Raw genomic sequence first — 12690 nt, forward strand, 5'->3', positions numbered from 1 at the left:
AGGCCACTTGGTGAAATAATCCATCACCACACAAATGTACTTGTTTCCAGCACGAGTTTGGGGCAGAGGACCAGCAATGTCGACGGTTACTATTTCCATTGGTGCACCAACTTGATATAACTTCATTGGAGCATGTCCCTTATGCTTGGGTCCCCTTTTAGCACAACATGTACTGCATGATAAGCACCATTCTTCCACATATTGTCTCATACCTATCCAGTAAAATCTGTGTCGTAGGTGACTCAATGTTTTCTTAACTCCGAGATGTTCTCCTGTTACATTATCATGGGATTGACGCAACACGTAACTTTCTCTGTATAACCGTTTGCCAGGTCGTCACTTTCCCATCTCCGGAGAAAAATATCATCCTCAAGCCTCAATTGGTCCCACTGTGCCCAATAGTTCTTTGTCACAGGACTTAGACTAGACACCTTCTCCCAAGCTGGGCACAAAACACTTGCTTCAATTATTGGCTTAAAATCTTGGTCTTTCTCCTGTTCTGCTTTGATATCTATATTTGGTTCCATTTCACCATCATCAACTCCTTCAGTCACTTTGACTTCAGCTTGATGGCACCTGGTTAGCTCAACCTCTCTTTTGCAGCAATATTTGCAGTCATTTTTGTAGGGTCTTCGGCTTAGCCTAACTTTGATAAATACAAAATTACGAAACATTTTCCTAATGAACTGAAACATCATTATTTTTTTTTTCAAATGTTCTTCTGTATAAAATAGTATAGCTAATAGAAATGTGTATAAAATCATTAGCCTCCCCCAGTGGTACAACGGTATGTCTGCGGACTTACAACGCTAGAAACCGGGTTTCGATACCCGTGGTGGGCAGAGCACAGATAGCCCATTGTGTAGCTTTGTGCTAAACAACAAACAATAAAATCTTTAAAAATGTACACTTAGAAAATGTCATGTCATAAAAACCAAGAAAGTTTACTTTGGTTAAATTAACCTTTCGTGATTTTTTCTATTGATAAATACCTGATGTAGTCGGAATGAACACTATTGTGTATGTGAACAGAAATATTTTGTTTTCTTTATAAAACCAAATTTATTTAAAGGTTTTCAAAGTCAAGCGATTTCAAAAAAGGGTTTGTTCTTTTACGCCAAAATTGTATCAGGTTAATGTCAGTAACAGTTAAAAAGAAAGACTTTTAAGAAACGAGAAAGTCTGTCATGTTTACAAAAATGGTTTTTATTCTCCCTGTTATGTTTAGTTACTTTGCTGGGTTTTCATTTTCCATAAAATGACACAATTATGGACGTGTCTACATTAATCGTTCTTTATTAGAACGATTTATAGGAGATATATATGTATTCACAACAAATTACTGATCATTGGACAGTGTACTGCAGCTAGGAATATTCTTATAGCTGAAGGAAATCATCACAGACCTGTTCCAGGAAAGCTATTCGTGTAGCAAAATAGCTAAGACATGCAAACTCCGGACACAACACTTCAAAGTCGACTATTTAAAAAATAGTGGATAACATCAGGAAGAGAATATCAGCACAATTATATGAGAAAGTTAGACAACCTAAACCATTTCCTCCCACATTCAAGACTGCCACTATTGCCTCAATTCACATATTAGTAGTTCGAAAATCTCCCGCCATTCACTCAAAAAGTGATTACTAAAGAGTTACACCGTTTACTATAAACTGTGCACATAATAAGTTTCAAATATCTTACACTTGGAAAGATATATGAGCCGCAAATGCACAAGCTGTTCTCAAGAGAAAGACAAACTGAAGAAGATGTATGAAAGTTTGGACGAGGGATGAACGACTAAAAGAAGAAACTGGTTATTTGTTACTGACCATAGGATGATAGGATCTTTCTAGTACGGTAACATGAAGGTAAAGAACTTTGTGGGACAGAAAAGTCAGTTACCTAACACCACAGCGCCAACTCTACACATCTGTACCTACTTAAAAATTCATCAGAAAGGTTACCCTCTCCGTTAGTTATAGTTATCTCCATAGTTATCTGTAAGGGTTCATCATGTCATCACTGAGCTTGGTATCATCATTAATGGGTAAAACATCTTCACGTGAACTCAATCCACTTTTTAGATATTATAAAGTGACCAGGATGACCTCACAAGACACAGTGGCCGTCTTCATGAACCTCTACTTGGAACATTTCAAAAATAATGCTCTGAAAACATCTGCTCTGGGACCCAGGATTTGTCTGAGATATATTATCTGTACATTCATAACATAGCTACACACCAGTAATAAGATTCCAGAATCCATGAACCACCAGAATAACCAACATCCAGCTGTACAGTTCACATTGAAAATAGAAGAAAGTAACAAACTCTCATTCATAGAGGCGATAGTTACCAAAGACATATAACTCATATACCACAGAAGTCTACAAAAATTCCGCATATATATTAGTAAATATCACGACTATAGCTCAAGCTAGTCAAACAGTCTAAAGACGCGCGTCATACGATGCCTAGGTAGCCAGAATGAATAAGATTGCAGTACAGAAGTTGCTAAGAAGGAAGAAGAAAAACACATAACTACGACCTTCCTTAACAATGGATTCTTGAAGTACTTGATAAAGAACAAAATAAAGAAGATAAAAACGAATCAGGAAGAAACTCAAACACACATATCCACATTCCCTCATGTAAAAGGGTCTCTCTAAAAACATAAAGACGATATGAATAGAGCATAAAGTCATAACAGTATTCAGAAGTCACAACACAATATGATCGCAGATGGTACACACAAAACTACCTAATGACCTAATGAAAAGCAGAAACATCATTTACAACATCCCTTATGAATGCGGATTCAAATATATTGGAAAAACAAAAACACCTATAAAAGCTACAATTCGGGAATATAAACCATATAAAATGCTCTGGAATGCCGATTTATCTACAATTCAATAACTCATTATGCCCGAGAAAAACAGATTTCTTTATCTTGCTTAACCATTAAAGTTTAATACGAAGAAAAAACTTTATCAAAGAACTTGAATAAGTTTGTTTTTTTTATTTTATTACTGCAGATGACCCAATTTCAATGATTAGTAGAGTAAAAGTTGTCTATAGGTCCACAGTTGGTCAAAAGTTTTCTGAATGTACTTAGAAATGTTCCTAAATATCCATTTAAAGAACTGCTGAAATTTGGCACGAGTATCCTCGGTTCATTTTAATTAATAAGAGCGATGAATAAATTATTGGGGTTGATAAGGTTTCCTGTCAAGCTTCTATCACGGTCAAGTTATTCTTGTGTTACCATGATAAACGTTAGTTATTTTATTGCTTTTATAAGTTTAAGCCATTGTATCACACGAGGTATGTTGATGGTTCTTTTTGTGGTTCTTACGATAATGATTAAGCCAGCTGTGTTTAGAAATATTAAAATACGCAATACTTCAGTACAAAACTCACCGTGGAATTTGAGAATGATTTTCAATTAACTTTATCAACACCTTTACTTAAGATAATATAAATATACAAATTGTTTGGTGTTGATCATTATCATAAAAGAGCTTAAATTAGTTTATGTACAGACATTATTTAGTTTTGTTCCTAAATCTTTGAAACCCAATTAAATATACGATTCAGTTTCAAAAGTTTTACTTTTCTTATAACTTTCTATTACAACAGGAAGATCCAAATATCGAACAAATACTGCTCAAGAATGATCAATTTTTGCCTTTAATCTGTCAGGACACTCATCGAATGTTTGGCAAATTGCACATTTATAGATCTCCAAATCACGATCCCCACTACTGAAAAGCAATGAATACAACTCTAACAGACACTGAAGATTAGTGAATAGTATTAAAAAACAAATGTTCAACTTTTTGGCAAAAATATATCTACAGATTAGGCTTAGAAGTATTCTTCTTAGATAAACTAAACTACAAGGATAAATTCCACAACAAGAGAAAATCTTTGGTAATTATTCAGTGTAATTGTTCTCTACGTATATAGGCTTTAACACCAGGTGTTATTGCACACTTATGACGAGTTTGTGCACAGTGCAGAAGGAGTATGATTCTTCTATTTAAATAATTCTTCAATATTTTACTCAAATCTGACACCAAGCAAAGTGTTCGAATAAGTAAATACTTACAACGAATGCAATTTACCTAATTTAATATGTGCACGAGAATTCTTTGTATTTGTTAATATTAATTTAACATGTTATTGTCTTCCTTATCCATGGCTGAATATGTTTTTTCTTGTCCACACTAAATGTGTGGCAAATATTTGATACCATAAATATGTTACGTATAGATAACCTGAGCTTTATTAATTTCTGGTCTATAGCTGAATTTATACTATTAAGTTCCAGTAGGTCCTGGTATGGCCTGGTGGTTAAGACACTCGGTTCGTCATCTGCAGGTGGCGAGTTTGAAACCCGTCACTGAACATGCTCGCCCTTACAGCCGTGGGAGTGCTTTAATGTGACAGTCAGTCCCACTATTCGCTAGTAAAGAGTAGCCCAAGAGTTGGAAGTGGATGGTGTTGATTAGTTTCATTCCCTCTAGGCTACCATTTCTAAATCAGTGACGGTTAGAGCAGATAAAACCCGAGTAGCTTTTCGCGAAATCCCCAAAACAAGGTATCGGTATTTTACACATGATAAAGTCACGTAATTTCATGACAAATGAGTGATAACCAAAGCTACAAGGCTACTTGACCAAGAAAATCGAACCACTTCACATTGAATCTAGGTTGGAAAGAATTCGGGATGTTAAAAAAAGTTTGTTTTATTACTTAAGTTCTTTGATTTTAAAGATATGTTATCCTTTATAATTTAGTTGCTTTGAACTGAAATTTGTTAAAGGTTTCTTTTTCACTTAGGGGTTGTTATAGTTAGTTATTTTAAGTAAATGTATTTTGATTTCTTAAGTACCGATTATCTCCTATGTCCACCAGTGGGAATCGAACCCTACATTTTAGTGTCGTGAATCCTTAAACTTACCGCTGGCCCACTGGAAAACATTTATATAACGCTTTTTAAGATTTTTAAGTTTTTTATTATTTAGAAGATGTTCTTTTTCATGTGCCAAAGGTTTCATTTATATTTTAAAAATTGTTTCCGTTTTCAAAACGTTTGTTGAGCTTTTATCTTTCACATTTTTAAGGGAAAATATATGTTCATGATGTTTAATCATGTTAGCTAACATAAATGGCAGTTACATATCATTTCATGTGTAAAGGCTGTAATAATACAAAACGCTCTTGACAAAATGAATTTAAATGCTGTAACTCCTTCAATCAAATACGTTATTTTTACAAGTAATTCCCCTATTAACAAATTTGATAATATTAATATAACTGATATTTTTTGTTTTTGTGTGAAAAATAGTTATCTTCCACAAAATAAAAAACACAGGTTAAATTTATCTACTACTCTTTTGCGTTTAGTCACAAAGCTACATAATGGGCTATCTAAGCTTTGCCCACCACACGTATCGAATTCCGATTTTTAGCGTATAAGCCCTTAAAAGCTTACCGTCGAGCTGCGAATGCGATTTCGTATTTTGGATTGATCGGGGATGTGAAACCAAGACAATTTATATGCATTTATGGCTCAAGTTTATACAAAAGAAACATCCATGGGCTTTGCCCATTTGATGGAACTTTCTCAAACATATAACAATGAGCTTCAAACATATACACCGTTTCCGTGTGCACATAAGAATGAACACGCTTTGCATTCATCAACGAACAGAAAGACAAAAATAACTATGAAAAGGAAAAGCAATACTTTGTATTGTTGTCTTTTCTCATGCGTCTTTGTAAAAGGTCAGTTGAAGTACATTACATATTTTGTATGGTGTCTCATGCTGGGATTTATCAAACGTCTCTCATCAACACAAGTGTTATATCGAAGGATGATCCCGAAATTCCCTTCATAATAGTTTCTTATTCCAGCTTCACGAGACAAGGTTTCTCTATCATTAGTTACTGGTGGTAATCGTTCTCCAGGAAATAACACGTATTTCATGTTTGTGAAACTATACAGCATTCTTCGGAAAAAGATGAAATTCCTTGATTGGAGAGAACTAATAGTTAATCTTCCATCAAGTGGAAATAATTACGGAAATGTTACAAATGTTATGCAACTGATAAAGTAAAAATAATATTTTTACTGATTTTTATCCGCTTCGTTTTATTGCGTGGAGCGTGTTTGCACTACGACTTCCAAAACCGTACAAACCTTCAAAACCCGAAAACGTTCTTAGTCTATATTCGGGTAACTTTAATGGAAAATAATAAACAAGCATTGTTTTCACTTTGATAAACAATTTTTTTTTCTCTCAAAATAATGCATTTACAAAGTAATGAATACAGTACAGGGATTTTAAAGAACTGTTGTAGGTTAACCTATAGAAATGTACGAAGATGGATATTTCTCTCTGGAAATGTGGTTTTATAGATTAACGTTCCCTTTGAAGATCTAACTTTACTAACAAATACTGTCCACATAATGCAAACTGTGAAACTGGAGAGTAACATTTAAATATTTTTCTAACATACGTTGTTAATAGTATATTCAAAATTTAGGAATACTGCAATATCTGGAGTGACTTAGAAATATCATAGAGGTCATGTGTAAATTTGAGCTTCATTCCAATTTATTAACAGCGTTCTCGAGAGAGAGCATTTATTAACAGCATTTTTGGGGAGAACATATATGAGTCATTTACACATCTTTTTTTTTATTCAATGATTATCAGAGTAACATAGCTAAATCTAACTAGGTTAACAAGATCGAACAGTTTAAAAAAGGAAATAGTTCTAGTTGTTAAGTGCAAAGATTTGTGCCAATTAATAAAACTTGACGGATCGCTTGGAATTACAGAAAATTTATGATCGACAAAACCTGTTGTGTAACACACTTAAACATAGATGTTTGTGTTATCCATGTCTTTCGTATATCGCTTATGGGACATAGCTTTGAACTTGAACGTACGGTCGAATCACTTTGAAAACTAAACGTGTACAATTATTATTATTTCTAAGCTCGCGACGCATATTTGATTTGTTTGTTTCGCACAAAGTTACTCGAGGGCTGCCTGCACTAGCCGCCCCAAATTATGAGGTCATAGACTAGAGGAACAGAAACACCCACCGCCAACTCTTGGGCTACTCTTTACCAGCGAAAAGTGAAACTTACAGTCACATTATAATGTCCACACGGATGTAATGATAGCATCGTCGGTGACGGGATTCGAGCTCGCAGATTGCGAGTCGAGTGCCCTAACATCAGCCCATGACAGGCTGACATATTTAAATATACATGCTGACAAACAAGTACCACAGTAAACGAATATAATTTTTCTTGCTCTTATATGGGTTTTTGACATTAACAAATCGAATTGACTAATCGCTCTTTAGAAGTCGGTTTATGTATGTTGGATTCAGTATCGCATAACATTTGGAAAGAAATTAACAAAAACATACAACTTACCTTGAAAATGTTTGCTCGATATATTCAATAAATCGTTTCAATGAAATCCAATTCCTTGTAGTGTTCTGTCTAACTTTTCACTTTTAACACATATTTATCTATGGCTTTCTGAACTTGCAACATGATCGCGATCTCGTATAAACGCGTCTGTTTCCCAGCATCATAGACGGCTTAGTGACAATTCGATGAGGCGACTGCGTGTTAGCGACGCTCTTAGCGACAAAAGCTCATTACCTTCAGTATACACGATTTTCATCCGTTACGTGCCCATGGGTAGATTTCTTAGTTTGAACGTGCAGCCTACTGGAAGCGGCCGCGCACTCTACTAAATGTGCATCCATGTAAGACCGGTCTGCCTGAAGTGGGCAATTACAACAGCGAGAAGAATGGAGCAAACATAAAACAAGCTTTGTCGAGCTTTTGAACACGCAATGTAAAATGGACAAAAGCGGAAAGAGTTGTGAATAGATAATATTTTTATTGTTCGCGCCTTTGTAACAAAGTAGCTACAGCAAACTGTAAGAGACGCTTTGTGATGCTCTGTGTGTTAGTATGCTCAATGGACCCACTGGTCCTGATTAGAATACAGGTTCTTTAAGTCTGTTTGTCATTGGAAGAACATTTCAATTGGTTCTTAGAAAACACGTTCATGCCTGAGTGAGCTGATTGCAAGAACCGATATACTGAAGGAGGAGTGTACAGGAATAAAAGCTTTTCAAATTTAATAGCTTTATGGACTTTAGTGAATTATAAAAACTTATTTAGTTTTGTTAAACGTATTCATATATACGCCTGAGTGTATTACTAAAAAAAAACATTTTGTTATTGAACCAAGTTAACCTATTTAAGCATAGAGTTTTTGGTACATGTTTGTATGTATGTGACGTGAACTATAGATGCAATTACACGAGTGAAAGACGTTATAGCAAAAGCTAGAATAACGTAATGCGTGGAATTCCATATATAGTTAGAAAGAAGAAACAGAAAAAATGAAAATAATAAAGAGGTAAACTGATGATAGTTCTCAAGGTTTATATGAAAGATAAATCACTGTCAGCGTAGTTAAGAATCGTGGCAGAACTGTCATATTTTGTTAATGTATTATCTACGTGACTTCCACTTAAAAATATAGTTTTGTCATCTATGCCAGTAGCTTTCCCTGAGGATGATTTAAGTCATCTGGCAGCTAAAGTTCTTTCAGTTTATACATAAACATGAATGTCACAATAGGTTGATTTTTTATTGTAAAGTGTTACGACCTATTTGTTATTAAGTTTCATGATAACAACAAATGGCGGGTTTGTCCAGGTTGAAACAGAGTCGTTCACCACCTCAGTTGGTAGTACTTCCAGAACACAAATTACAAACATTTTAATTATGATTTCGTCAAAAATAGAAATTTTTGATATATCCACAGTGAAGAATATTCTAACTAACATCCAAACAAACAGTGTTTACTTAATCGTGTAAATACATATGTGATAGTTTTAAAAAGTCTTTTGTACTAATCAATTAATATTTTTGCAGAACGACAATGAACATGATACATTATGTTTAAACTGTGGCTAGAAAATTAGGAGATCAGATAATGGTATGGCTGAATATACTGTTGAGTATTGGTATTTTCCACTTGGCACTTTATGAGACATGCGGCTAAGAGCCAAGTCAGAAACCCTTAAGGCTCAGACATAGCCATTCTTAAATTGGAGCTACTGACCAGAGGGTTCTTTTCTTGCACAAAACCAGAGGCGGACTGGCCCACCGAGATACCGGAAAATTTCCCGGTGGGCCCGAAATTGATGGTCCATCACTTTGGAAATAACAAAACAAAGAAAAAAGAAAACTGAAAAAAAACAACAACTGAGATCTATACACATATGTTCATTTTTCAGGATGGATGGCTCACGCAAGAGGAAATACAAGTCTGGTGCTCAAAAACGCGACAAGTCCAATAAGAAAATGTTACGCGAAAATGCTAAGTCAACAGTCCCAATCACACACTTTTTCAGTATCCAACCAGATTCTTCGGAAGAACCCCATCACTCACAAGAAAATCAAGATAGCACAGTAGGAATAGATCCACAAAGAGAAAATAAAAGAAGAGAATAGATTGATAACCTAGAAACAGAAAGTGAACTTCATCAAGTGAATGAGGATACTAAACACAGTAAATTCAAGGAAACCACAGTTAGTTCCCAGAGGGTTTGTAAGTTTTTTAAAATTCTGTCTGGATCACAATTAGTGATCAAGCGAATCCTAAACACACAGTCGGTCTCCAGATGGTTGATAAGTTTGTTAATCTCTTGTCTGGAACACAATTAGTGATCAAGCGAATCCTAAACACACAGTCGGTCTCCAGATGGTTGATAAGTTTGTTAATCTCTTGTCTGGAACACAAATGACGGTGAAGAGAATCATAAGTTCTGTGTCTAAAAAAAAACAAAAAACAACGATGAATTCAACTTTATAAAAGACTCCAAATAAATATTTTACAAAAACAATATAGACTCTTTACGGTGATTGTGTATTGGTGGACAAATTGATTACGTTTGAAACATCAATGAGAAAAGTTAAAATTAATTCTTAGTTTTCCAGAATCATCCGAGTCTTGTCGTATTGATGCCTAATGAAGCTTTAATGTTGATATAACGCTGTACACGTTGTTTATCCTGTGTTCCTCTTACAAAAATACTATATCTATGTGTGTGTGTATTTTACGTTTCTTTTGTAAGAATACAGTGTATGTATACACTCTATGTTCCTCTTGTAAGAACACTGTATGTATGTGTACTCCGTGTTCCTCTTGTAAGGATACCGTGTGTGTTTGTGTTTACTCTATTTCCTTCTTGTAAGAATACTGTGTACATATGTACCCTATGTCCCTCTTGTAAGAATACTATGTGTGTGCTGTGTTCCTTTATAAGGATACTGTGTGTATATTTACTCTACGTCCCTCTTGTAAGAATGCTGTATCATACGTATGTGTACCCTATGTTCCTCTTGTAAGAATATTGTATGTGTAGATGTATTCGTTCTCTGACATGAAAAATTATGTAGTTATATATAGGTCTTTAAATATGAATAGGATACATGCTTTTATAAAAAAAAATAAGCTTCCAGCCATTTTATAAACAGTAGGATAACTAGAAGGAGGTACGTGCCCTCCCGTGGAATAGCTACGTCCCCTCCATTAACAAGTTAAGTGCGCAAATAAAAGAACGTAGTTTGATATCAAGAAGTTTAATGTATAGTAATCTTAAAATTTAAAATGTTAAGAAGTTAATAGCAAGTTCGTGCATTTAGGTAACGAATGAACGTGTGCAAGCTGTAGCGCATAATCGCATTGTTTTATGTGAAAAATTGTTCACCCATTAGTCGAAATGGGAACTAGAATTGCAAAAAAATCTGCATTGAAACATTTAAAATTTAAACCATAAGCTATTAGAATACAAACTTTTTTTAGTACAAAGCACGTAAATGACTTTCAAAGCGCTTAAGATATTCAAATATTAAACCTTCTATTACAAAATATCAAACAGACTTAAACAACCCCTAACACAGATGATGTATATCTATTTTGATTGTCTTAAATGAATCATTATGAGAAATTGGGTCAATAAATACCCAATTTGCAAAACGTCAGGACTAATACAAAAACTGGGTACTCATGTTGGTAATCAAGAAACAGCTAATTCACATTAATTAACAAAACGTGAGGATTAATACAAAAATTGGATACTCATGTTGGTAATCAAGAATTAAGTGCTAACAGCTAATTCACATTAATTAGCAAAACGTGAAGACTAATACAAAAATTGGGTACTCATGTTGGTAATCAAGAATTAAGTGCTAACAGCTAATCCATATTTATTATCAAACGCAATGACTAATACAAAAACTGGGTACTCATGTTGGTAATTATGAATTAACTGCTAACAGCTAATTCACATTAATTCCATGACACTAAGAGTTTTCTCTTTAACAAGACATTTAGTTGAAAATACTAAGGTGATGTTTTTTTTATTGATCTTGTTCAATGTCTAACAGAATTTTACGTTTTCTCGAATTGTGTCGACTTTTGGAATATAATGAAATGTTCACCCACTTGATTTGTCTCCGATCTCGTAAGTGAAGCACTGCTTTTTCCTGCAGTCTGGACTTGAATTGGTCACCTACTCAGCTTTTTGTTTGGGTCTGGCAATGTTCAAGAGAACATGACCACCAAGACTAGCCCATCACCTCAGCATCTTTATGATCAAATAATTTTTACCCGGTGTCAGTGGGTGTCATAGAAACTAGGATCTAGATAATAAGATAGCCTTTGTAAAACACGTGTAATACAATTAAATATATAAATGAAAACTATAAAAATAAGTTGAGAAAAGCCTTAATCTGTATATAAAACTATAAAAATAAGTTGAGACAAACCAAAATCTGTATATAAAACTATAAAAATAAGTTGAGACAAACCCAAGTCTGTATATAAAACTATATAAAATAAGTTGAGACAAACCAAAATCTGTATATAAAACTATAAAAATAAGTTGAGACAAACCAAAATTCTGTATATAAAACTATAAAAATAAGTTGAGACAAACCAAAATATGTATATAAAACTATAAAAATAAGTTGAGACAAACCAAAATCTGTATGTAATCCTACATCAACAGAAAGTTTTCTGTATGCAAAAAAATAATTACAAATATTTCGCTACCGGATTCTAATAAAGAAACGTTATTCTACTTGGAATTCCATGTACTGAGTACTTAATTGTTAAATAACAGAGAAATACTATTTTAATGTTATGATGTTCATTCACACTTGTGGAGTATTGTGGTGACAGAAGATATTATAATTGAATATTATAAGATGAAGATGAAACTTAACAAAGCGTTCAAGTTGTATTACTCTGTCCTTTTATATATATATACTAGAGTTGTATTACTCTGTCCTTTTATATATATATACTAGAGTTGTATTACTCTGTCCTTTTATATATATATACTAGAGTTGTATTACTCTGTCCTTTTATATATATATACTAGACAACCCGTGGCCCGTTGGGTCACCCACTTTTCAGAGGTTATGAATAATTCATTTAGCACAAATTTGCTAATTTTTTTGAAATTCTCCAAATTAAAGAGCGTAAATAATTATGCTTGATACAGCTGTACCGAATGCACGAGGGTGATAACATGAAACTGTTAATCTAGTTTCCATG

The 12690-nt window shown here is 34.0% G+C and overlaps 1 long non-coding RNA gene across 1 annotated transcript in view; it reads right to left on the reverse strand.

The window, feature by feature from the left end:
• LOC111085179 overlaps nucleotides 1-7923 on the reverse strand; it is a 76853-nt gene extending 68930 nt beyond the window's left edge. Inside the window, exon 1 of the long non-coding RNA XR_002610018.1 lies at nucleotides 7470-7923. This is a non-coding gene — a long non-coding RNA (uncharacterized LOC111085179). The remainder of the gene's footprint in view (nucleotides 1-7469) is intronic.
• Nucleotides 7924-12690: the final 4767 nt, after the last annotated feature.

The sequence above is a fragment of the Limulus polyphemus genome, unplaced genomic scaffold (assembly GCF_000517525.1).
Source record: "Limulus polyphemus unplaced genomic scaffold, Limulus_polyphemus-2.1.2 Scaffold264, whole genome shotgun sequence".
Lineage (NCBI taxonomy): Eukaryota > Metazoa > Arthropoda > Merostomata > Xiphosura > Limulidae > Limulus > Limulus polyphemus.